We start from the raw sequence: 27,788 nt of genomic DNA, 5'->3' as shown, positions 1-27,788 counted from the left end.
GGGATCACTTGGCCATAACCCCAAGGCAAAGTGACCATAAGCTGTTTGTCCATGTCCATGAGTGAGCATTCCTGTTAAGGATACTGGAAGCCTGTGAGATCCCTGTTCCCACCGAGCAACAGATTCGGGGTACTGGCAGCGGAAGTAGCACTTCTCGCGCGAGACAGGGGTCCCACACTCGGGGCCTCGCCCATGGATATCCGGATAAGAGACTAATCCGTCGGTTGTTCCAAAACCGAACCCGAAAAAACTTCCTTTACCGGAAAGCACGGGCGATTCCACCAGGATAACTTTTTACTCTAACGTAGTCAAGATCATTTCTGATCGAGATGATCCAATTACATCTATAAGATACTTAGTCAGTTCAAGGAAGAAACTTGCACTTGGATCATTGGGATCAATGCTTTTTTCCCCATTCAAGAGGCACAGCCGTTGATTCCTATCCATAGAACAGTTACTGTCCGGGATTTATTTTTTTCTATCGTAAAAACAAAAGCTTGAGTCTCGATTTACGGATCCATCAGTCCAGCCTAACCCCATCCGATCCCATGGGTTAGCCAACCGCCCAACCACTGTAGTGATGGGATCCAATTTGGAATTTGGTTAGGTTTTGTCCCGGGTACCAAGGAAAAGAGTTCCAAGGCCCCCTAGCCGGAATTTCATGCAAACATAAAACTAGCCACACCACTTACACACCCAATATGAAAATTGCCTTTTTCTTAGCATCAACAATCCTTTAATGAAACCATAGTACCACTGATCACAATCTCCCAAATTATCCAGTTGATTCATAATTTCCCATCATTCCTTCATCACAGTATCTATGGCATCATTGGCAACTAGAACGCTCACCACCTGTCCACACAGGGGCCGTTTCAATAGTTCCTAGCCCATAATACTCAACAATATAATCACTTATCAAGATGGACTCTCGTTGAAGATCAGCAAGATCAACCAACAGATCCATATAAAAGAGCCATGGACTCATCCGTTGAGGACCAGCAAGGTCAGTCAACCAGATCCATGCCCGGTTCCAGAAAACAACTCTTACTCCTTGTTCCAATATCTTCCTCGACGCACGCGTGGGTATCCTGGGCGACCCAGAGCCCGAGCACCGTATGGTCAGCACCCTCTAGGATCCTTCGCAGGTGACCTAGCGCTTCACTCATAGGCCGCTTCCTTGGTCCCTCATCCACCGTACCGGAAGCTCACCATTTTAATCGAACCGAGGCTGGTCAAGACCTCGGCCGACCTTGCTACGCGAGACGTCCTCCATTGACTCTCCGTCAGCAGTTGCAACTTTATCAGTTAGGTCTCCACGACCTTAATCACAAGACGGTCAAAATGCTTTCCCAGCATTCTTGACATAAAACAGCCATTTACAAACAGCATTTACAAACAGTTTACAAATACAATTTCTATATTAACTCTCATTTTTCCACATTATCCCTCATGCAATCCACATTACTTATTCCACATTTCATTTATATGTGTACTCATCCAATCATATCATTTTCCATCTCTTCACTTCAGATTCCTTCACATCACATATCATATATTCACATCCATATCCACATCCATACATCCACATCCACATCCACATTCACATCCATACATCCACATCTACATGCTTATCTCCATTTTCACATCCTTATTTATACATCCACATCCCATATCCACATTCATACATACACATCCATATCCACATCCATATCCGCATTCATACATACACATCCATATCCACATCCACATGCATACATTCATTATCACGTCCTCATTCATACATCCACATCCACACACATACATACATACATCCACATCCACATCCACATTCTCATTCACATCTATACATCCATATCTACATGCACATTCACATCCATACATCCACATCTATATCCTCATTCACATCCATACATCCACATTCATGCATTCACATCTACATGCCTACATCCATACATACACATCCACATTTACATCCATGCATCCACATCCACATCCTCATTCACATCCATACATCCACATTCATACATCCACATCCACATCCACATTCACATCCATACATCCACATCTACATGCTTATCTCCATTTTCACATCCTCATTTATACATCCACATCCCATATCCACATTCATACATACACATCCATATCCACATCCACATGCATACATACATCCACATCCACATTCCCATTCCCATATGTACATCTTTATCTACATGTACATTCACATCCATACATCCACATCTATATCCTCATTCACATCCATACATCCACATTCATGCATCCACATCTACATGCATACATCCATACATCCACATCCACATTTACATCCATGCATCCACATCTACATCCTCATTCACATCCATACATCCACATTCATACATCCATACATCCACATTCATACATCCACATCCACATCCACATTCACATCCATACATCCACATTCATACATCCACATCCACATCCATACATCCACATTCATACATCCACATCCACATCCACATTCACATCCATACATCCACATTCATACATCCACATCCACATCCACATGCATACATACATCCACATCCACATTCCCATTCACATATATACATCTTTATCTACATGTACATTCACATCCATACATCCACATCTATATCCTCATTCACATCCATACATCCACATTCATGCATCCACATCTACATGCATACATCCATACATCCACATCCACATTTACATCCATGCATCCACATCTACATCCTCATTCACATCCATACATCCACATTCATACATCCATACATCCACATTCATACATCCACATCCACATCCACATTCACATCCATACATCCACATCCACATCCATACATCCACATTCATACATCCACATCCACATCCATACATCCACATCCATACATCCACATTCATACATCCACATCCACATCCACATGCATCTTATCATATCTTATCACTTCCCATATCTTTTATGCATACCTCTATGCATGAAATTCAATTATGCTAAAAGTAACACTTTTATAATAAAATATTCAACTTTTATGCATACCTCTATGCATGAAAAATTAAAAAATGATAAAAGTAACACTTTTGATATAAATTTTTTTTCTTTATGCATACTTCTATGCATGAAAATTAAAAATGATAAAAGTAACACTTTTGATATAAAAAAATTATCCTTTATGCATGATATTAAAATTCAATTTCACCATGATTATAATGAAATTCTTTCAATTAATCTAGGATGATAATTCCTAGAATATGGTAGGAAGTCCTCTTTTTATGCTTTGAATGAAATTATTTTATGCATAATTTTTATAAAAAATTTGCCATAGCTCCGCTACTATGACTGATAAATCTCAATTTTTTCTAAGGGATAAAGCTTATCATTAAGGAATTAATTAAAATGATCTCTAATTGGATCATTAATCTATAGTGGATTGAATCATCAATATGCATAAACTAAAAGCATAGAAAAAAGCCATTAAATTGGCCTCAAGCATAGCTTAATCTTGGGTTAAGGAAAAACTTTATGAAAAGCTTGATTTGGATTGAGAACGGGTCATGAGTATGACCATTTCTTGAGTGAGAGAGAGAATTTACATAAAAATCATTAGAATTTAAACATAAATAAAAATTAACTTCAATAGCATTTATTAACTTATGTAACTCTTCACTACTATTCAAACTTCAATAGTATTTAAAAAAAAACCATACCAATTAAACTTCTCAAGCTTGAGAGGGGTTGAGAAGAGAGAAACATTGAGAAATTATAGAAAGATCAATATTCACTAATTACCTTACAACTTGCTTGATTCTTTGTTCACGGTAGAGGCCCCCAACCAATCAATTGGTTAAGTATGTTGATGGAGCCACTAATGGGGATTGAAGAAAGAGGGAAGCTCCAAAAACTAGTGAATTATTAAATGAATTCACAGTTCTTGGCTTAGGTGGAGTAGAGTAACGATGCATAAATACTAACTATTTTTCAACAAGGGGGAGGCTTCTATTTATAGGAAAAATTGAGCTCCTAACCAAACAAACTGATTCTAGAATTTTCTAAATCAGTTTGGTCAATATTTGACCATTTTTAGGTCAGTTAAGCTAACTTTTTGAAACTAGACTTGAATGAGGAGAGAGGAGAGATGAAATATCTCAATTTTTATGAGTTTAAAACTCATTCAAGCATGTGAAATATGCACCTCCTTTAAAGAACTCCCCTTCCTTACATATGTGTCATAATGGAATCATTTTAATATTGCTCATAGTTTTTTTACTAATAAACCTTGTACATTTTCAACTCTTCATCTTATGTGAAATATGCACCTCCTTTAAAGAACTCCCCTTCCTTACATATGTGTCATAATGGAATCATTTTAATATTGCTCATAGTTTTTTACTAATAAATCTTGTACATTTTCAACTCTTCATCTTATGTGAAATATGCACCTCCTTTAAAGAACTCCCCTTCCTTACATATGTGTCATAATGGAATCATTTTAATATTGCTCATAGTTTTTTACTAATAAACCTTGTACATTTTCAACTCTTCATCTTATGTGAGCATTTACTCATTTTTGGGTATTTTCTTTTTACAAGTTGGATTTATCTCCACCCTACACATGGATTGATGCTATTGGTCCATAGGAACCTTAATTGGACCATAGTCTAAAGATTTCTGAAAATCTAGACCCTTAGGCTAAGGTTCTTTATACCTATTTTCAATTAATTCCAATTGCACATTGGAAAATTCTTTTTGAATTTCTGTTTCAGGGGAACTCATTTGAATTAGAAGAGATATTTTTCTATCCAAAAATATTCAAAATCTGAATATTCTCTCTCTAGAATATTTTTCTCTCTCTAGGCTAAAATAGATAGAAACAAGGTCTTTATATTTCTGAAGAGGGATTGATTACAGGGAAAGATACTAGACATCAAAAAGGGGGTGGGGGAGGAATCTTACATTCTACCCCACTTAAAAAATGCGAGATGTCCTCATCTCGCAAACTGGGATAATTTCGCAAGATGCACGAAGATGAGACTTAAAGAAAAATTTTAATCAAGATTAACCACCAAGAAACGTCTTAAAGAGAGCAAGATTCAAAATTAGAACAAGATTTAAACTTTATTTATTCTCGGAACTTCTACAGTAAAGATAGAAGAACTCTTTACACTTCCATAAGCCCGTCCATCATATGATCACAAAAGCAGTCCTCACAAGCTGCACAAGTATAAGGTAACTCATCTATGGGAATGATTCTGTGGGTTATTGCTGCGCCTATCTCAGTGGTATGAGGTGTTCTAACAAAAGGACCTCTGAGAGGCAAGCCAAAAACGGGGTAAAGGCATATCTTCTCATGAGGAAGAAAACACGCCAGTAAGAAGACCCGCTCAGAAAACCCAGGATGCCTTGATCTCATGACGCAGTAGTATCGGGGACCCAAACCCAAAGCTTCAATAACCATGGCCAAGCGGACATTGTTACGAAAGTGCTGCTGACCCCAGGGTGTTACCCTAGTTATGTCTTGATAGGTCCGCCATTTTGTCTGCGCTACAGAAGTTCCCAAGTGAGGGAAAAGTGAGCGCTCATACTGCTCTATAAAATCTTTCTTCACAGACTCCCTTGCGTCTTGAAGGTGAGAAATCATTAGGGATAAAACTAGTTCTTGTTGCCAAGCCATGAAGGAGATTAAGAAAGAAAGGAGATCGATGGAAGTAAGATTACTGTGAGCGACAAGTAAAAGTTACGACTTATATAAAGGAAGGAGCTAGCGTAACTTAGAAGCCAACGGTAACTTGCCACTGAAGTTTTACCGTCTTTCCATGATTTGGGTTTGACACATTTTTCTATAGAAGGCATTAAGAATTTTGAGATGAAGAGATAAAAGAAGCTTGTAGGCTAAGTCACCTACTTTCATTGAATTCAGATATAAGGCTCACAATATCTGGGGGATAACTTCATATACTCCCCAAGAGATAAAGAACTTCTTTTGGCCGTACTCGAATGAAGACCAAAACCTTGATATCCAAAACATCGATTCTCACTTCTGAACTCATTGTTCTTGTAAGATTCCTCCCCCAACCCCCTTTTTGATGTCTAGTATCTTCCCCCATAATCAATCCCTCTTCAGAAATATAAAGACCTTGTTTCTAACTGTTTTAACCTAGAGAGAGAAAATATTCTAGAGAGAGAATATTCAGATTATGAATATTTTTGGATAGAAAAATAACTCATCTTATTAAAATAAGTTCCCCTGAAACAGAAATTCAAAAAGAAATTTCCAATGTGCAATTGGAATTAATTGGAAATAGGTATAAAGAACCTTAGTCTAAGGGCCTAGATTTTCAGAAATCTTTAGACTATGGTCCAATTAAGGTTTCTATGGGCCAATAGCATCAATCCATGTGTAGGGAGGAGATAAATCCAAATTGTAAAAGAAGATACCCAAAAATGAGTAAATGCTCACATAAGATGAAGAGTTGAAAATGTACAAGGTTTATTAGTAAATAAACTCATATGTAAGGAAGAGGAGTTCTTTAAAGGAGGTGCATATTTCACATAAGATGAAGAGTTGAAAATGTACAAGGTTTATTAGTAAATAAACACATATGTAAGGAAGGGGAGTTCTTTAAAGGAGGTGCATATTTCACATAAGATGAAGAGTTGAAAATGTACAAGGCTTATTAGTAAAAAAACTATGACACATATGTAAGGAAGAGGAGTTCTTTAAAGGAGGTGCATATTTCACATAAGATGAAGAGTTGAAAATGTACAAGGTTTATTAGTAAAAAACTATGAGCAATACAATTTTGACACATATGTAAGGAAGGGGAATTCTTTAAAGGAGGTGCATATTTCACATGCTTGAATGAGTTTTAAACTCATAAAAATTGAGATATTTCATCTCTCCTCTCTCCTCATTCAAGTCTAGTTCCAGAAAGTTAGCTTAACTGACCTAAAAATGGTCAAAAAGTGACCAAACTGACTTGGAAAATTCTAGAATCAGTTTGTTTGGTTAGGAGCTCAAATTTTCCTATAAATAGAAGCCTCCCCTTGTTGAAAGAAAAACATAGTCTCTTATGCTTTGTTACTCTACTCCACCTAAGCCAAATTAGATAGTCTCTTATGCTTTGTTACTCTACTCCACCTAAGCCAAATTAGATAGTCTCTTATGCTTTGTTACTCTACTCCACCTAAGCCAAATTAGATAGTCTCTTATGCTTTGTTACTCTACTCCACCTAAGCCAAATTAGATAGTCTCTTATGCCTTGTTACTCTACTCTACCTAAGCCAAGAACTGTGAATTCTTTAATAATTCACTAGTTTTTTGATACCTCTCTCTTTCTTCAATCTCCATTGGTGGCTCCATCAACATACTAAACCAATTGATTGGTTGGGGGCCTCTACCGTGAATAAAGAATCAAGCAAATCATAAGATAAGTATATTGAATTTCGATCTTTTCTATGATTTCTCAATGATTCTCTCTTCTCAACCCCTCTCAAGCTTGAGAAGTTTAATTGGTATGGTTTTTTTTTAAATGCTAATGAAGTTAATTGGTGAATAGTAGTGAAGAGGTACATAATTTAATAAATGCTATAGAAGTTAATTTCCACTTATATTTAAATTCTAATGGTTTTTATAATTTCTCTCTCTCACTCAAGAAATGGTCATACTCATGACCCATTCTCAATCCAAATGAAGCTTTTCATAAAGCTTTTCCTTAATCCAAGATTAAGCTATTCTTGAGGCCAAATTAATGGCTTTTTGCTATGCCTTTAGTTTATGCACATTGATGATTCAATCCATTATGGATTGATGATCCAATTAGAGACCATTCTAATTGTTTTCTTAATGATCCAATTAGAGACCATTATGGATTGATGATCCAATTAGAGACCATTATGGATTGATGATCCAATTAGAGACCATTCTAATTGTTTTCTTAATGATCCAATTAGAGACCATTATGGATTGATGATCCAATTAGAGACCATTCTAATTGTTTTCTTAATGATCCAATTAGAGACCATTGTGGATTGATGATCCAATTAGAGACCATTCTAATTATTTCTTTAATAATGAGCTTTATCCCTTAGAAAAAAATTGAGATTTATCAGTCATAGTAGCGGAGCTATGGCAAAATTTTTATAGAAATTACGCATAAAATAAATTCATTCAAAGTATAAAAAGAGGACTTTCTACCATATTCTAGGAACTATCATCCTAGATTAATTAAAAGAATTTTATCATGCATGGAGATGTGGATGTTTGCATGTAGGTGTAGATGTATAGATGTAGATGTGGATAGGGAGGTGGATGGATGCATGTAGATGTAGATGTATAGATGTAGATGGGAATGGAGATATGGATGTATGCATGTAGATGTAGATGTATAGATGTAGATGTGGATGTGGAGGTGGATGGATGCATGTAGATGTAGATGTATAGATGTAGATGTGAATGGAGATGTGGATGTATACATGTAGATGTAGATGTATAGATATAGATGTGGAAGTGGAGGTGGATGGATGCATGTAGATGTAGATGTATAGATGTAGATGTAGATACGAATGGAGATGTGGATGTATGCATGTAGATGTAGATGTATAGATGTGGATGTGAATGTGGAGGTAGATGTATGCATATAGATGTAGATGTATGGAGGTGAATGTGAATGTGGATGTAGATGTATGCATAGAGATGTAGATGTATGTATGTAGATGTGAATGTACGCATATAGATGTAGATGTATGGATGTGAATATGCGATATGTGATGTGAGGGAATCTGAAGTGATGAGATAGAAATGATGTGATGGGATGAGTATACATATAAATGGAATATGGAATAAGTAATGTAGATTGATAAAGGATAATGTGGAAAAATGAAAGTTAAAATAGAAATTGTGTTGTAAACTGTTTGTAAATACTGTTTGTAAATGCTGTTTGTAAATGATTGTTTTATGTCAAGAATGCTGGGGGGAGCATTTTGACCGTCTTGTGATTAAAGTCGTGATGGTAAAGTTGCAACTGCTGACGGGGAGTCAATGAAGGACGTCTCGCGTAGCAAGGTCGGCCGAGGTCTTGACCAGCCTCGGTGCGATTAAAATGGTGAGCTTCCGGTACGGTGGATGAGGGGCCAAGGAAGCGGCCTATGCGTGAAGCGCTAGGTTACCTGCGAAGGATCCTAGAGGGTGCTGACCATACGGTGCTCGGGCTCTGGGTTGCCTAGGATACCCACGCGTGCGTCGAGGAAGATATTGGAACAGAGTTGGAGTTGTTTTCTGAATCGGGCATGGATCTGGTTGATTGACCTTGCTGGTCTTCAATGGATGAGTCCATGGCCCCTTATATGGATCTGTTGGTTGATCTTGCTGATCTTCAACGAGAGTCCATCTTGATAAGTGATTATATTGCCAAGTATTAAAGGCTAGGAACTATCGAAACGGCCCCTGAGCGTTCTAGTTGCCAATGATGCCATATATACTCTGATGAAGGAATGATGGAAAATTATTAAAGGCTAGGAACTATCGAAACGGCCCCTGAGCGTTCTAGTTGCCAATGATGCCATATATACTCTGATAAAGGAATGATGGAAAATTAAGAATCAATGGGATAAATTGGAAGATGGTGATCAATGATACTATGGTTTTATTAAAGGATTGTTTTAAACTGGTTGAATCTGGTTGGAAAAAAGGCAATTTCATATTGGGTGTGTGAGTGGTGTGACTAGTTTTATTTTGCATGAACATCCGGCTAGGGGGCCTTGGAACTCTTTTCCTTGGTACCCGGGACAAAACCTAACCAAATTTTTAATTGGATCCCATCACTACAGTGGTTGGGAGGTTGGCTAACCCATGGGATTGGATGGGGTTAGGCTGGACTGATGGATCCGTAAACCGAGACTCAAACTTTTGTTTTTACGATAGGAAAAAAATAAATAAATAAATCCCGGACAGTAACTGTTCTATGGATAGGAATCAACGGCTGTGCCTCTTGAATGGGGAAAAAAGCGTTGATCCCAATGATCCAAGTGCAAGTTTCTTCCTTGAACTGACTAAGTATCTTATAGATGTAATCGGACCATCTCGATCAAAAATGATCTTGACTACGTTAGAGTAAACGTTATCCTGGTGGAATCGCCCGTGCTTTCCGGTAAAGGAAGTTTTTCCGGGTTCGGTTTTGGAACAACCGACGGATTAGTCTCTTATCCGGATATCCGTGGGCGAGGCCCCGAGTGTGGGACCCCTGTCCCACGCGAGAAGCGCTACTTCCGCTGCCAGTACCCCGAATCCGTTGCTCGGTGGGAACAGGGATCTTACAGTTGGTATCAGAGCGTTTGGTTAATAAAGATCAACTGAGAAGACAAATATGTCAAAAATTTATCAGGAAACACGAAAAGGTTATAATTGTGTGATATAATTCATACAATTTGATATTCAAACTGAAATTCATAATTTGGTAATTGGTTCTCCAGATAGAAGTACCGCGATTATATAGAATCCCTGACTTGCTTGAGGCGTAGACATGATATTATTTACCTTATAATTCCAAGGGCCGTGACTACGCGTATATACCGAGAGTATACTGCAGCTCTTTACTGACAGTATATACGAGTAAATCTAAGACTTGAAATTATAAGCGTTAATGCTATCTAGATGATGATTTCGAATGTGATTGATATGATTTTTAATTCTGTTTGAGAATGAATGAATTGATTTGGATTCTGATTGAAAATGCTGATTGAAAAATGTTGATTTTTAAAAATTAGTTGAAATATAATGAAACCACAATGAGGGGGAATGGGACGAGTCCTTGTGATGATATTCATAACTAGAATGATGATGACGAATTCAGCAAATCACTATGAGATTAGTGGGTTGTGCTGTCAGATTGCTACTGTTAATACTTGACCGGTAGATCAAGTTAAGGGATGTCAAATTGAGAACTTGCTTAACTGAAATTTCCGTGGAGGAATGTTCCGAAGGAAACTTTTCGGTCTAATGGACCTTATCATGTTAAAGATATGAATGATATGATCTGAATGAATTGTTATTTAATGATGAGTTCTATATAAGGGATAATTATCCCAGTGTTCTGTTGGGTTGACCAGAATATAAGGAACCCCAGAATAAAATTGGATCTTAAGAATAAGAGCTGTCCTCTACCTTGCGAGATGAGGACATCTCGCACTTTTTAAGTGGGGTAGGATGTAAGATTCCTCCCCAGCCTTCGAGGTATATAGGAGTAAGAATCTCCCTTTCAGATCTTATAATTATTCCCTCTCTAAAATAAAAGAAAGTTTCTGTTTAAAAAAGGAATACCCTTTTCCTAAAATACTTCTCAGGAGTCACGCCTAATTTAAGGATTTAGAACAATGAGTTTAGAAGTGAGAATCGGTGTTTTGGATACCAAGGTTTTGGTTTTCATTCGAGTATGGCCCAAAAGAAGTTCTTTATCTCTTGGGGAGTATAAGAAGTTATCCCCAGATATTGTGATCCTTATATCTGAATTCAATGAAAGTAGGTGACTTAGCCTACAAGTTTCTTTTATCTCCTCATCTCAAAATTCTTAATGCCTTCTATAGAGAAATGTGTCAAACAAATCATGGAAAGACGGTAAAACTTTAGTGGCAAGTTACCGTTGGCTTCTAGGTTACGCTAGCTCCTTCCTTTATATAAGTCGTAACTTTTACTTGTCGCTCACAGTAATCTTACTCCCATCAATCTCCTTTCTTTCTTAATCACCTTCATGGCTTGGCAACAGGAATTAGTTTTATCCCTGATGATTTCTCACCTTCAAGACGCAAGAGAGTCTGTGAAGAAAGACTTTATAGAACAGTATGAGCGCTCACTTTTTCCTCACCTAGGAACTTCTGTAGCGCAGACCAAATGGCGGACCTATCAAAACATAACTAGGGTAACACCCTGGGGTCAGCAACACTTTCGTAACAATGTCCGCTTGGCCATGGTTATTGAAGCTTTGGGTTTGGGTCCCCGATACTACTGTGTCATGAGATCAAGGCATCTTGGGTTTTCTGAGCGGGTCTTTTTACTGGCATGTTTTCTTCCTCATGAGAAGATATGCCTTTACCCCGTTTTTGGCTTGCCTCTCAGAGGTCCTTTTGTTAGATCACCTCATACCACTGAGATAGGTGCGGCAATAACCAGCAGAATCATTCCCATAGATGAGTTACCCTATACTTGTGCAGCTTGTGAGGACTGCTTTTGTGACCATATGATGGATGGGCTTATGGAAGTGTAAAGAGTTCTTCTATCTTTACTGTATAAGTTCCGTGAATGAGTAAAGTTTAAATCTTGTTCTTATTTTGAATCTTGCTCTCTTTAAGACTTTTCTTGGTGGTTAATCTTGATTTAAAATTTTCTCTAAGTCTCATATTCGTGCATCTTGCGAAATTATCCCAAGTTGCGAGATGAGGACATCTCGCGTTTTTTAAGTGGGGTAGAATGTAAGATTCCTCCCCCAACCCCCTTTTTGATGTCTAGTATCTTCCCCCATAATCAATCCCTCTTCAGAAATATAAAGACCTTGTTTCTAACTGTTTTAACCTAGAGAGAGAAAATATTCTAGAGAGAGAATATTCAGATTATGAATATTTTTGGATAGAAAAATAACTCATCTTATTAAAATAAGTTCCCCTGAAACAGAAATTCAAAAAGAAATTTCCAATGTGCAATTGGAATTAATTGGAAATAGGTATAAAGAACCTTAGTCTAAGGGCCTAGATTTTCAGAAATCTTTAGACTATGGTCCAATTAAGGTTTCTATGGGCCAATAGCATCAATCCATGTGTAGGGAGGAGATAAATCCAAATTGTAAAAGAAGATACCCAAAAATGAGTAAATGCTCACATAAGATGAAGAGTTGAAAATGTACAAGGTTTATTAGTAAATAAACTCATATGTAAGGAAGAGGAGTTCTTTAAAGGAGGTGCATATTTCACATAAGATGAAGAGTTGAAAATGTACAAGGTTTATTAGTAAATAAACACATATGTAAGGAAGGGGAGTTCTTTAAAGGAGGTGCATATTTCACATAAGATGAAGAGTTGAAAATGTACAAGGCTTATTAGTAAAAAAACTATGACACATATGTAAGGAAGAGGAGTTCTTTAAAGGAGGTGCATATTTCACATAAGATGAAGAGTTGAAAATGTACAAGGTTTATTAGTAAAAAACTATGAGCAATACAATTTTGACACATATGTAAGGAAGGGGAATTCTTTAAAGGAGGTGCATATTTCACATGCTTGAATGAGTTTTAAACTCATAAAAATTGAGATATTTCATCTCTCCTCTCTCCTCATTCAAGTCTAGTTCCAGAAAGTTAGCTTAACTGACCTAAAAATGGTCAAAAAGTGACCAAACTGACTTGGAAAATTCTAGAATCAGTTTGTTTGGTTAGGAGCTCAAATTTTCCTATAAATAGAAGCCTCCCCTTGTTGAAAGAAAAACATAGTCTCTTATGCTTTGTTACTCTACTCCACCTAAGCCAAATTAGATAGTCTCTTATGCTTTGTTACTCTACTCCACCTAAGCCAAATTAGATAGTCTCTTATGCTTTGTTACTCTACTCCACCTAAGCCAAATTAGATAGTCTCTTATGCCTTGTTACTCTACTCTACCTAAGCCAAGAACTGTGAATTCTTTAATAATTCACTAGTTTTTTGATACCTCTCTCTTTCTTCAATCTCCATTGGTGGCTCCATCAACATACTAAACCAATTGATTGGTTGGGGGCCTCTACCGTGAATAAAGAATCAAGCAAATCATAAGATAAGTATATTGAATTTCGATCTTTTCTATGATTTCTCAATGATTCTCTCTTCTCAACCCCTCTCAAGCTTGAGAAGTTTAATTGGTATGGTTTTTTTTTAAATGCTAATGAAGTTAATTGGTGAATAGTAGTGAAGAGGTACATAATTTAATAAATGCTATAGAAGTTAATTTCCACTTATATTTAAATTCTAATGGTTTTTATAATTTCTCTCTCTCACTCAAGAAATGGTCATACTCATGACCCATTCTCAATCCAAATGAAGCTTTTCATAAAGCTTTTCCTTAATCCAAGATTAAGCTATTCTTGAGGCCAAATTAATGGCTTTTTGCTATGCCTTTAGTTTATGCACATTGATGATTCAATCCATTATGGATTGATGATCCAATTAGAGACCATTCTAATTGTTTTCTTAATGATCCAATTAGAGACCATTATGGATTGATGATCCAATTAGAGACCATTATGGATTGATGATCCAATTAGAGACCATTCTAATTGTTTTCTTAATGATCCAATTAGAGACCATTATGGATTGATGATCCAATTAGAGACCATTCTAATTGTTTTCTTAATGATCCAATTAGAGACCATTGTGGATTGATGATCCAATTAGAGACCATTCTAATTATTTCTTTAATAATGAGCTTTATCCCTTAGAAAAAAATTGAGATTTATCAGTCATAGTAGCGGAGCTATGGCAAAATTTTTATAGAAATTACGCATAAAATAAATTCATTCAAAGTATAAAAAGAGGACTTTCTACCATATTCTAGGAACTATCATCCTAGATTAATTAAAAGAATTTTATCATGCATGGAGATGTGGATGTTTGCATGTAGGTGTAGATGTATAGATGTAGATGTGGATAGGGAGGTGGATGGATGCATGTAGATGTAGATGTATAGATGTAGATGGGAATGGAGATATGGATGTATGCATGTAGATGTAGATGTATAGATGTAGATGTGGATGTGGAGGTGGATGGATGCATGTAGATGTAGATGTATAGATGTAGATGTGAATGGAGATGTGGATGTATACATGTAGATGTAGATGTATAGATATAGATGTGGAAGTGGAGGTGGATGGATGCATGTAGATGTAGATGTATAGATGTAGATGTAGATACGAATGGAGATGTGGATGTATGCATGTAGATGTAGATGTATAGATGTGGATGTGAATGTGGAGGTAGATGTATGCATATAGATGTAGATGTATGGAGGTGAATGTGAATGTGGATGTAGATGTATGCATAGAGATGTAGATGTATGTATGTAGATGTGAATGTACGCATATAGATGTAGATGTATGGATGTGAATATGCGATATGTGATGTGAGGGAATCTGAAGTGATGAGATAGAAATGATGTGATGGGATGAGTATACATATAAATGGAATATGGAATAAGTAATGTAGATTGATAAAGGATAATGTGGAAAAATGAAAGTTAAAATAGAAATTGTGTTGTAAACTGTTTGTAAATACTGTTTGTAAATGCTGTTTGTAAATGATTGTTTTATGTCAAGAATGCTGGGGGGAGCATTTTGACCGTCTTGTGATTAAAGTCGTGATGGTAAAGTTGCAACTGCTGACGGGGAGTCAATGAAGGACGTCTCGCGTAGCAAGGTCGGCCGAGGTCTTGACCAGCCTCGGTGCGATTAAAATGGTGAGCTTCCGGTACGGTGGATGAGGGGCCAAGGAAGCGGCCTATGCGTGAAGCGCTAGGTTACCTGCGAAGGATCCTAGAGGGTGCTGACCATACGGTGCTCGGGCTCTGGGTTGCCTAGGATACCCACGCGTGCGTCGAGGAAGATATTGGAACAGAGTTGGAGTTGTTTTCTGAATCGGGCATGGATCTGGTTGATTGACCTTGCTGGTCTTCAATGGATGAGTCCATGGCCCCTTATATGGATCTGTTGGTTGATCTTGCTGATCTTCAACGAGAGTCCATCTTGATAAGTGATTATATTGCCAAGTATTAAAGGCTAGGAACTATCGAAACGGCCCCTGAGCGTTCTAGTTGCCAATGATGCCATATATACTCTGATGAAGGAATGATGGAAAATTATTAAAGGCTAGGAACTATCGAAACGGCCCCTGAGCGTTCTAGTTGCCAATGATGCCATATATACTCTGATGAAGGAATGATGGAAAATTAAGAATCAATGGGATAAATTGGAAGATGGTGATCAATGATACTATGGTTTTATTAAAGGATTGTTTTAAACTGGTTGAATCTGGTTGGAAAAAAGGCAATTTCATATTGGGTGTGTGAGTGGTGTGACTAGTTTTATTTTGCATGAACATCCGGCTAGGGGGCCTTGGAACTCTTTTCCTTGGTACCCGGGACAAAACCTAACCAAATTTTTAATTGGATCCCATCACTACAGTGGTTGGGAGGTTGGCTAACCCATGGGATTGGATGGGGTTAGGCTGGACTGATGGATCCGTAAACCGAGACTCAAACTTTTGTTTTTACGATAGGAAAAAAATAAATAAATAAATCCCGGACAGTAACTGTTCTATGGATAGGAATCAACGGCTGTGCCTCTTGAATGGGGAAAAAAGCGTTGATCCCAATGATCCAAGTGCAAGTTTCTTCCTTGAACTGACTAAGTATCTTATAGATGTAATCGGACCATCTCGATCAAAAATGATCTTGACTACGTTAGAGTAAACGTTATCCTGGTGGAATCGCCCGTGCTTTCCGGTAAAGGAAGTTTTTCCGGGTTCGGTTTTGGAACAACCGACGGATTAGTCTCTTATCCGGATATCCGTGGGCGAGGCCCCGAGTGTGGGACCCCTGTCCCACGCGAGAAGCGCTACTTCCGCTGCCAGTACCCCGAATCCGTTGCTCGGTGGGAACAGGGATCTTACAGTTGGTATCAGAGCGTTTGGTTAATAAAGATCAACTGAGAAGACAAATATGTCAAAAATTTATCAGGAAACACGAAAAGGTTATAATTGTGTGATATAATTCATACAATTTGATATTCAAACTGAAATTCATAATTTGGTAATTGGTTCTCCAGATAGAAGTACCGCGATTATATAGAATCCCTGACTTGCTTGAGGCGTAGACATGATATTATTTACCTTATAATTCCAAGGGCCGTGACTACGCGTATATACCGAGAGTATACTGCAGCTCTTTACTGACAGTATATACGAGTAAATCTAAGACTTGAAATTATAAGCGTTAATGCTATCTAGATGATGATTTCGAATGTGATTGATATGATTTTTAATTCTGTTTGAGAATGAATGAATTGATTTGGATTCTGATTGAAAATGCTGATTGAAAAATGTTGATTTTTAAAAATTAGTTGAAATATAATGAAACCACAATGAGGGGGAATGGGACGAGTCCTTGTGATGATATTCATAACTAGAATGATGATGACGAATTCAGCAAATCACTATGAGATTAGTGGGTTGTGCTGTCAGATTGCTACTGTTAATACTTGACCGGTAGATCAAGTTAAGGGATGTCAAATTGAGAACTTGCTTAACTGAAATTTCCGTGGAGGAATGTTCCGAAGGAAACTTTTCGGTCTAATGGACCTTATCATGTTAAAGATATGAATGATATGATCTGAATGAATTGTTATTTAATGATGAGTTCTATATAAGGGATAATTATCCCAGTGTTCTGTTGGGTTGACCAGAATATAAGGAACCCCAGAATAAAATTGGATCTTAAGAATAAGAGCTGTCCTCTACCTTGCGAGATGAGGACATCTCGCACTTTTTAAGTGGGGTAGGATGTAAGATTCCTCCCCAGCCTTCGAGGTATATAGGAGTAAGAATCTCCCTTTCAGATCTTATAATTATTCCCTCTCTAAAATAAAAGAAAGTTTCTGTTTAAAAAAGGAATACCCTTTTCCTAAAATACTTCTCAGGAGTCACGCCTAATTTAAGGATTTAGAACAATGAGTTTAGAAGTGAGAATCGGTGTTTTGGATACCAAGGTTTTGGTTTTCATTCGAGTATGGCCCAAAAGAAGTTCTTTATCTCTTGGGGAGTATAAGAAGTTATCCCCAGATATTGTGATCCTTATATCTGAATTCAATGAAAGTAGGTGACTTAGCCTACAAGTTTCTTTTATCTCCTCATCTCAAAATTCTTAATGCCTTCTATAGAGAAATGTGTCAAACAAATCATGGAAAGACGGTAAAACTTTAGTGGCAAGTTACCGTTGGCTTCTAGGTTACGCTAGCTCCTTCCTTTATATAAGTCGTAACTTTTACTTGTCGCTCACAGTAATCTTACTCCCATCAATCTCCTTTCTTTCTTAATCACCTTCATGGCTTGGCAACAGGAATTAGTTTTATCCCTGATGATTTCTCACCTTCAAGACGCAAGAGAGTCTGTGAAGAAAGACTTTATAGAACAGTATGAGCGCTCACTTTTTCCTCACCTAGGAACTTCTGTAGCGCAGACCAAATGGCGGACCTATCAAAACATAACTAGGGTAACACCCTGGGGTCAGCAACACTTTCGTAACAATGTCCGCTTGGCCATGGTTATTGAAGCTTTGGGTTTGGGTCCCCGATACTACTGTGTCATGAGATCAAGGCATCTTGGGTTTTCTGAGCGGGTCTTTTTACTGGCATGTTTTCTTCCTCATGAGAAGATATGCCTTTACCCCGTTTTTGGCTTGCCTCTCAGAGGTCCTTTTGTTAGATCACCTCATACCACTGAGATAGGTGCGGCAATAACCAGCAGAATCATTCCCATAGATGAGTTACCCTATACTTGTGCAGCTTGTGAGGACTGCTTTTGTGACCATATGATGGATGGGCTTATGGAAGTGTAAAGAGTTCTTCTATCTTTACTGTATAAGTTCCGTGAATGAGTAAAGTTTAAATCTTGTTCTTATTTTGAATCTTGCTCTCTTTAAGACTTTTCTTGGTGGTTAATCTTGATTTAAAATTTTCTCTAAGTCTCATATTCGTGCATCTTGCGAAATTATCCCAAGTTGCGAGATGAGGACATCTCGCGTTTTTTAAGTGGGGTAGAATGTAAGATTCCTCCCCCAACCCCCTTTTTGATGTCTAGTATCTTCCCCCATAATCAATCCCTCTTCAGAAATATAAAGACCTTGTTTCTAACTGTTTTAACCTAGAGAGAGAAAATATTCTAGAGAGAGAATATTCAGATTATGAATATTTTTGGATAGAAAAATAACTCATCTTATTAAAATAAGTTCCCCTGAAACAGAAATTCAAAAAGAAATTTCCAATGTGCAATTGGAATTAATTGGAAATAGGTATAAAGAACCTTAGTCTAAGGGCCTAGATTTTCAGAAATCTTTAGACTATGGTCCAATTAAGGTTTCTATGGGCCAATAGCATCAATCCATGTGTAGGGAGGAGATAAATCCAAATTGTAAAAGAAGATACCCAAAAATGAGTAAATGCTCACATAAGATGAAGAGTTGAAAATGTACAAGGTTTATTAGTAAATAAACTCATATGTAAGGAAGAGGAGTTCTTTAAAGGAGGTGCATATTTCACATAAGATGAAGAGTTGAAAATGTACAAGGTTTATTAGTAAATAAACACATATGTAAGGAAGGGGAGTTCTTTAAAGGAGGTGCATATTTCACATAAGATGAAGAGTTGAAAATGTACAAGGCTTATTAGTAAAAAAACTATGACACATATGTAAGGAAGAGGAGTTCTTTAAAGGAGGTGCATATTTCACATAAGATGAAGAGTTGAAAATGTACAAGGTTTATTAGTAAAAAACTATGAGCAATACAATTTTGACACATATGTAAGGAAGGGGAATTCTTTAAAGGAGGTGCATATTTCACATGCTTGAATGAGTTTTAAACTCATAAAAATTGAGATATTTCATCTCTCCTCTCTCCTCATTCAAGTCTAGTTCCAGAAAGTTAGCTTAACTGACCTAAAAATGGTCAAAAAGTGACCAAACTGACTTGGAAAATTCTAGAATCAGTTTGTTTGGTTAGGAGCTCAAATTTTCCTATAAATAGAAGCCTCCCCTTGTTGAAAGAAAAACATAGTCTCTTATGCTTTGTTACTCTACTCCACCTAAGCCAAATTAGATAGTCTCTTATGCTTTGTTACTCTACTCCACCTAAGCCAAATTAGATAGTCTCTTATGCTTTGTTACTCTACTCCACCTAAGCCAAATTAGATAGTCTCTTATGCCTTGTTACTCTACTCTACCTAAGCCAAGAACTGTGAATTCTTTAATAATTCACTAGTTTTTTGATACCTCTCTCTTTCTTCAATCTCCATTGGTGGCTCCATCAACATACTAAACCAATTGATTGGTTGGGGGCCTCTACCGTGAATAAAGAATCAAGCAAATCATAAGATAAGTATATTGAATTTCGATCTTTTCTATGATTTCTCAATGATTCTCTCTTCTCAACCCCTCTCAAGCTTGAGAAGTTTAATTGGTATGGTTTTTTTTTAAATGCTAATGAAGTTAATTGGTGAATAGTAGTGAAGAGGTACATAATTTAATAAATGCTATAGAAGTTAATTTCCACTTATATTTAAATTCTAATGGTTTTTATAATTTCTCTCTCTCACTCAAGAAATGGTCATACTCATGACCCATTCTCAATCCAAATGAAGCTTTTCATAAAGCTTTTCCTTAATCCAAGATTAAGCTATTCTTGAGGCCAAATTAATGGCTTTTTGCTATGCCTTTAGTTTATGCACATTGATGATTCAATCCATTATGGATTGATGATCCAATTAGAGACCATTCTAATTGTTTTCTTAATGATCCAATTAGAGACCATTATGGATTGATGATCCAATTAGAGACCATTATGGATTGATGATCCAATTAGAGACCATTCTAATTGTTTTCTTAATGATCCAATTAGAGACCATTATGGATTGATGATCCAATTAGAGACCATTCTAATTGTTTTCTTAATGATCCAATTAGAGACCATTGTGGATTGATGATCCAATTAGAGACCATTCTAATTATTTCTTTAATAATGAGCTTTATCCCTTAGAAAAAAATTGAGATTTATCAGTCATAGTAGCGGAGCTATGGCAAAATTTTTATAGAAATTACGCATAAAATAAATTCATTCAAAGTATAAAAAGAGGACTTTCTACCATATTCTAGGAACTATCATCCTAGATTAATTAAAAGAATTTTATCATGCATGGAGATGTGGATGTTTGCATGTAGGTGTAGATGTATAGATGTAGATGTGGATAGGGAGGTGGATGGATGCATGTAGATGTAGATGTATAGATGTAGATGGGAATGGAGATATGGATGTATGCATGTAGATGTAGATGTATAGATGTAGATGTGGATGTGGAGGTGGATGGATGCATGTAGATGTAGATGTATAGATGTAGATGTGAATGGAGATGTGGATGTATACATGTAGATGTAGATGTATAGATATAGATGTGGAAGTGGAGGTGGATGGATGCATGTAGATGTAGATGTATAGATGTAGATGTAGATACGAATGGAGATGTGGATGTATGCATGTAGATGTAGATGTATAGATGTGGATGTGAATGTGGAGGTAGATGTATGCATATAGATGTAGATGTATGGAGGTGAATGTGAATGTGGATGTAGATGTATGCATAGAGATGTAGATGTATGTATGTAGATGTGAATGTACGCATATAGATGTAGATGTATGGATGTGAATATGCGATATGTGATGTGAGGGAATCTGAAGTGATGAGATAGAAATGATGTGATGGGATGAGTATACATATAAATGGAATATGGAATAAGTAATGTAGATTGATAAAGGATAATGTGGAAAAATGAAAGTTAAAATAGAAATTGTGTTGTAAACTGTTTGTAAATACTGTTTGTAAATGCTGTTTGTAAATGATTGTTTTATGTCAAGAATGCTGGGGGGAGCATTTTGACCGTCTTGTGATTAAAGTCGTGATGGTAAAGTTGCAACTGCTGACGGGGAGTCAATGAAGGACGTCTCGCGTAGCAAGGTCGGCCGAGGTCTTGACCAGCCTCGGTGCGATTAAAATGGTGAGCTTCCGGTACGGTGGATGAGGGGCCAAGGAAGCGGCCTATGCGTGAAGCGCTAGGTTACCTGCGAAGGATCCTAGAGGGTGCTGACCATACGGTGCTCGGGCTCTGGGTTGCCTAGGATACCCACGCGTGCGTCGAGGAAGATATTGGAACAGAGTTGGAGTTGTTTTCTGAATCGGGCATGGATCTGGTTGATTGACCTTGCTGGTCTTCAATGGATGAGTCCATGGCCCCTTATATGGATCTGTTGGTTGATCTTGCTGATCTTCAACGAGAGTCCATCTTGATAAGTGATTATATTGCCAAGTATTAAAGGCTAGGAACTATCGAAACGGCCCCTGAGCGTTCTAGTTGCCAATGATGCCATATATACTCTGATGAAGGAATGATGGAAAATTATTAAAGGCTAGGAACTATCGAAACGGCCCCTGAGCGTTCTAGTTGCCAATGATGCCATATATACTCTGATGAAGGAATGATGGAAAATTAAGAATCAATGGGATAAATTGGAAGATGGTGATCAATGATACTATGGTTTTATTAAAGGATTGTTTTAAACTGGTTGAATCTGGTTGGAAAAAAGGCAATTTCATATTGGGTGTGTGAGTGGTGTGACTAGTTTTATTTTGCATGAACATCCGGCTAGGGGGCCTTGGAACTCTTTTCCTTGGTACCCGGGACAAAACCTAACCAAATTTTTAATTGGATCCCATCACTACAGTGGTTGGGAGGTTGGCTAACCCATGGGATTGGATGGGGTTAGGCTGGACTGATGGATCCGTAAACCGAGACTCAAACTTTTGTTTTTACGATAGGAAAAAAATAAATAAATAAATCCCGGACAGTAACTGTTCTATGGATAGGAATCAACGGCTGTGCCTCTTGAATGGGGAAAAAAGCGTTGATCCCAATGATCCAAGTGCAAGTTTCTTCCTTGAACTGACTAAGTATCTTATAGATGTAATCGGACCATCTCGATCAGAAATGATCTTGACTACGTTAGAGTAAACGTTATCCTGGTGGAATCGCCCGTGCTTTCCGGTAAAGGAAGTTTTTCCGGGTTCGGTTTTGGAACAACCGACGGATTAGTCTCTTATCCGGATATCCGTGGGCGAGGCCCCGAGTGTGGGACCCCTGTCCCACGCGAGAAGCGCTACTTCCGCTGCCAGTACCCCGAATCCGTTGCTCGGTGGGAACAGGGATCTTACAGTTCTGAATCCTTAAAACAGGTGGGACTCTTGAGAAGTATTCTAGGAAAAGGGTCTTCCTTTGTTAAACAGAACTTTCTTTTATTTTAGAGAGGGAATAATTATAAGATCAGAAAGGGAGATTCTTACTCCTGTATACCTCGAAGGCTGGGGAGGAATCTTACATTCTACCCCACTTAAAAAGTGCGAGATGTCCTCATCTCGCAAGGTAGAGGACAACTCTTTTTCTTAACATCCAATTTTATTTTGGGGTTCCTTATATTCTGGTCAACCCAACAGAACACTGGGATAAATATCCCTTATATAGAACTCATCATTAATATTCAGATCATATCATTCATATCTTTAACATGAATAATGGTCCATTAGACCGAAAAAATTCCTTCTGAACATTCCTCCACGGGAATTTCAGTCAAGCAAGTTCTCAATTTGTCATCCCTTAACTTGATCTACTGATCAAGTGTTAACAGTAACAATTTGACAGCACAACCACTAATCTCATAGTGATTTGCTGAATTCATTATCATCATTCCAGTTATGAATATCATCACTGGGACTCGTCCCATTCATCCTCATTGTGGTTTTGTTCAGATTTTTATATTTCAACTAATTTCAGAAATCATCATTTTTCAATCAGAATTTTCAATCAGAATCCAATTCAATTCATCAATTCTCAAACAGAATTAAAAATCATATCAACCACATTCGAATTCATCATCTGGATAGCATTAACGCTTATAGTTTCAAGTCTTAGATTTACTCGTATATACTGTCAGTAAAGAGCTGCAGTATACTCTCGGTATATACGGGTAGTCGTGGCTCTTGGAATTATAAGGTAAATACCATCATGTCTAGGCCTCAAGCAAGTCAGGGATTCTATATAATTGCGGTACTTCCATCTGAAGACCCAATTACCAAATTACGAATTTCAGTTTGAATATCAAATTGTATGAATTATATCACACAATTAAAACCTTTTTGTGCTTCTTGATAAATTTTTGACATATTTGTCTTCTCAGTTCATCTTTATTAACCAAAGGCTCTGATACCAACTGTGAGATCCCTGTTCCCACCGAGCAACAGATTCGGGGTACTGGCAGCGGAAGTAGCACTTCTCGCGCGAGACAGGGGTCCCACACTCGGGGCCTCGCCCATGGATATCCGGATAAGAGACTAATCCGTCGGTTGTTCCAAAACCGAACCCGAAAAAACTTCCTTTACCGGAAAGCACGGGCGATTCCACCAGGATAACTTTTTACTCTAACGTAGTCAAGATCATTTCTGATCGAGATGATCCAATTACATCTATAAGATACTTAGTCAGTTCAAGGAAGAAACTTGCACTTGGATCATTGGGATCAATGCTTTTTTCCCCATTCAAGAGGCACAGCCGTTGATTCCTATCCATAGAACAGTTACTGTCCGGGATTTATTTTTTTCTATCGTAAAAACAAAAGCTTGAGTCTCGATTTACGGATCCATCAGTCCAGCCTAACCCCATCCGATCCCATGGGTTAGCCAACCGCCCAACCACTGTAGTGATGGGATCCAATTTGGAATTTGGTTAGGTTTTGTCCCGGGTACCAAGGAAAAGAGTTCCAAGGCCCCCTAGCCGGAATTTCATGCAAACATAAAACTAGCCACACCACTTACACACCCAATATGAAAATTGCCTTTTTCTTAGCATCAACAATCCTTTAATGAAACCATAGTACCACTGATCACAATCTCCCAAATTATCCAGTTGATTCATAATTTCCCATCATTCCTTCATCACAGTATCTATGGCATCATTGGCAACTAGAACGCTCACCACCTGTCCACACAGGGGCCGTTTCAATAGTTCCTAGCCCATAATACTCAACAATATAATCACTTATCAAGATGGACTCTCGTTGAAGATCAGCAAGATCAACCAACAGATCCATATAAAAGAGCCATGGACTCATCCGTTGAGGACCAGCAAGGTCAGTCAACCAGATCCATGCCCGGTTCCAGAAAACAACTCTTACTCCTTGTTCCAATATCTTCCTCGACGCACGCGTGGGTATCCTGGGCGACCCAGAGCCCGAGCACCGTATGGTCAGCACCCTCTAGGATCCTTCGCAGGTGACCTAGCGCTTCACTCATAGGCCGCTTCCTTGGTCCCTCATCCACCGTACCGGAAGCTCACCATTTTAATCGAACCGAGGCTGGTCAAGACCTCGGCCGACCTTGCTACGCGAGACGTCCTCCATTGACTCTCCGTCAGCAGTTGCAACTTTATCAGTTAGGTCTCCACGACCTTAATCACAAGACGGTCAAAATGCTTTCCCAGCATTCTTGACATAAAACAGCCATTTACAAACAGCATTTACAAACAGTTTACAAATACAATTTCTATATTAACTCTCATTTTTCCACATTATCCCTCATGCAATCCACATTACTTATTCCACATTTCATTTATATGTGTACTCATCCAATCATATCATTTTCCATCTCTTCACTTCAGATTCCTTCACATCACATATCATATATTCACATCCATATCCACATCCATACATCCACATCCACATCCACATTCACATCCATACATCCACATCTACATGCTTATCTCCATTTTCACATCCTCATTTATACATCCACATCCCATATCCACATTCATACATACACATCCATATCCACATCCATATCCGCATTCATACATACACATCCATATCCACATCCACATGCATACATTCATTATCACGTCCTCATTCATACATCCACATCCACATACATACATACATACATCCACATCCACATCCACATTCTCATTCACATCTATACATCCATATCTACATGCACATTCACATCCATACATCCACATCTATATCCTCATTCACATCCATACATCCACATTCATGCATTCACATCTACATGCCTACATCCATACATACACATCCACATTTACATCCATGCATCCACATCCACATCCTCATTCACATCCATACATCCACATTCATACATCCACATCCACATCCACATTCACATCCATACATCCACATCTACATGCTTATCTCCATTTTCACATCCTCATTTATACATCCACATCCCATATCCACATTCATACATACACATCCATATCCACATCCACATGCATACATACATCCACATCCACATTCCCATTCCCATATGTACATCTTTATCTACATGTACATTCACATCCATACATCCACATCTATATCCTCATTCACATCCATACATCCACATTCATGCATCCACATCTACATGCATACATCCATACATCCACATCCACATTTACATCCATGCATCCACATCTACATCCTCATTCACATCCATACATCCACATTCATACATCCATACATCCACATTCATACATCCACATCCACATCCACATTCACATCCATACATCCACATTCATACATCCACATCCACATCCATACATCCACATTCATACATCCACATCCACATCCACATTCACATCCATACATCCACATTCATACATCCACATCCACATCCACATGCATACATACATCCACATCCACATTCCCATTCACATATATACATCTTTATCTACATGTACATTCACATCCATACATCCACATCTATATCCTCATTCACATCCATACATCCACATTCATGCATCCACATCTACATGCATACATCCATACATCCACATCCACATTTACATCCATGCATCCACATCTACATCCTCATTCACATCCATACATCCACATTCATACATCCATACATCCACATTCATACATCCACATCCACATCCACATTCACATCCATACATCCACATCCACATCCATACATCCACATTCATACATCCACATCCACATCCATACATCCACATCCATACATCCACATTCATACATCCACATCCACATCCACATGCATCTTATCATATCTTATCACTTCCCATATCTTTTATGCATACCTCTATGCATGAAATTCAATTATGCTAAAAGTAACACTTTTATAATAAAATATTCAACTTTTATGCATACCTCTATGCATGAAAAATTAAAAAATGATAAAAGTAACACTTTTGATATAAAATTTTTTTCTTTATGCATACTTCTATGCATGAAAATTAAAAATGATAAAAGTAACACTTTTGATATAAAAAAATTATCCTTTATGCATGATATTAAAATTCAATTTCACCATGATTATAATGAAATTCTTTCAATTAATCTAGGATGATAATTCCTAGAATATGGTAGGAAGTCCTCTTTTTATGCTTTGAATGAAATTATTTTATGCATAATTTTTATAAAAAATTTGCCATAGCTCCGCTACTATGACTGATAAATCTCAATTTTTTCTAAGGGATAAAGCTTATCATTAAGGAATTAATTAAAATGATCTCTAATTGGATCATTAATCTATAGTGGATTGAATCATCAATATGCATAAACTAAAAGCATAGAAAAAAGCCATTAAATTGGCCTCAAGCATAGCTTAATCTTGGGTTAAGGAAAAACTTTATGAAAAGCTTGATTTGGATTGAGAACGGGTCATGAGTATGACCATTTCTTGAGTGAGAGAGAGAATTTACATAAAAATCATTAGAATTTAAACATAAATGAAAATTAACTTCAATAGCATTTATTAACTTATGTAACTCTTCACTACTATTCAAACTTCAATAGTATTTAAAAAAAAACCATACCAATTAAACTTCTCAAGCTTGAGAGGGGTTGAGAAGAGAGAAACATTGAGAAATTATAGAAAGATCAATATTCACTAATTACCTTACAACTTGC

This window comes from Cibotium barometz, chromosome 17, assembly GCF_041138505.1.
Source record: "Cibotium barometz isolate CiBa-2024 chromosome 17, ASM4113850v1, whole genome shotgun sequence".
Lineage (NCBI taxonomy): Eukaryota > Viridiplantae > Streptophyta > Polypodiopsida > Cyatheales > Cibotiaceae > Cibotium > Cibotium barometz.
The sequence above is the reverse complement of the archived record's forward strand: the minus strand, read 5'-3'. Positions refer to the sequence as shown.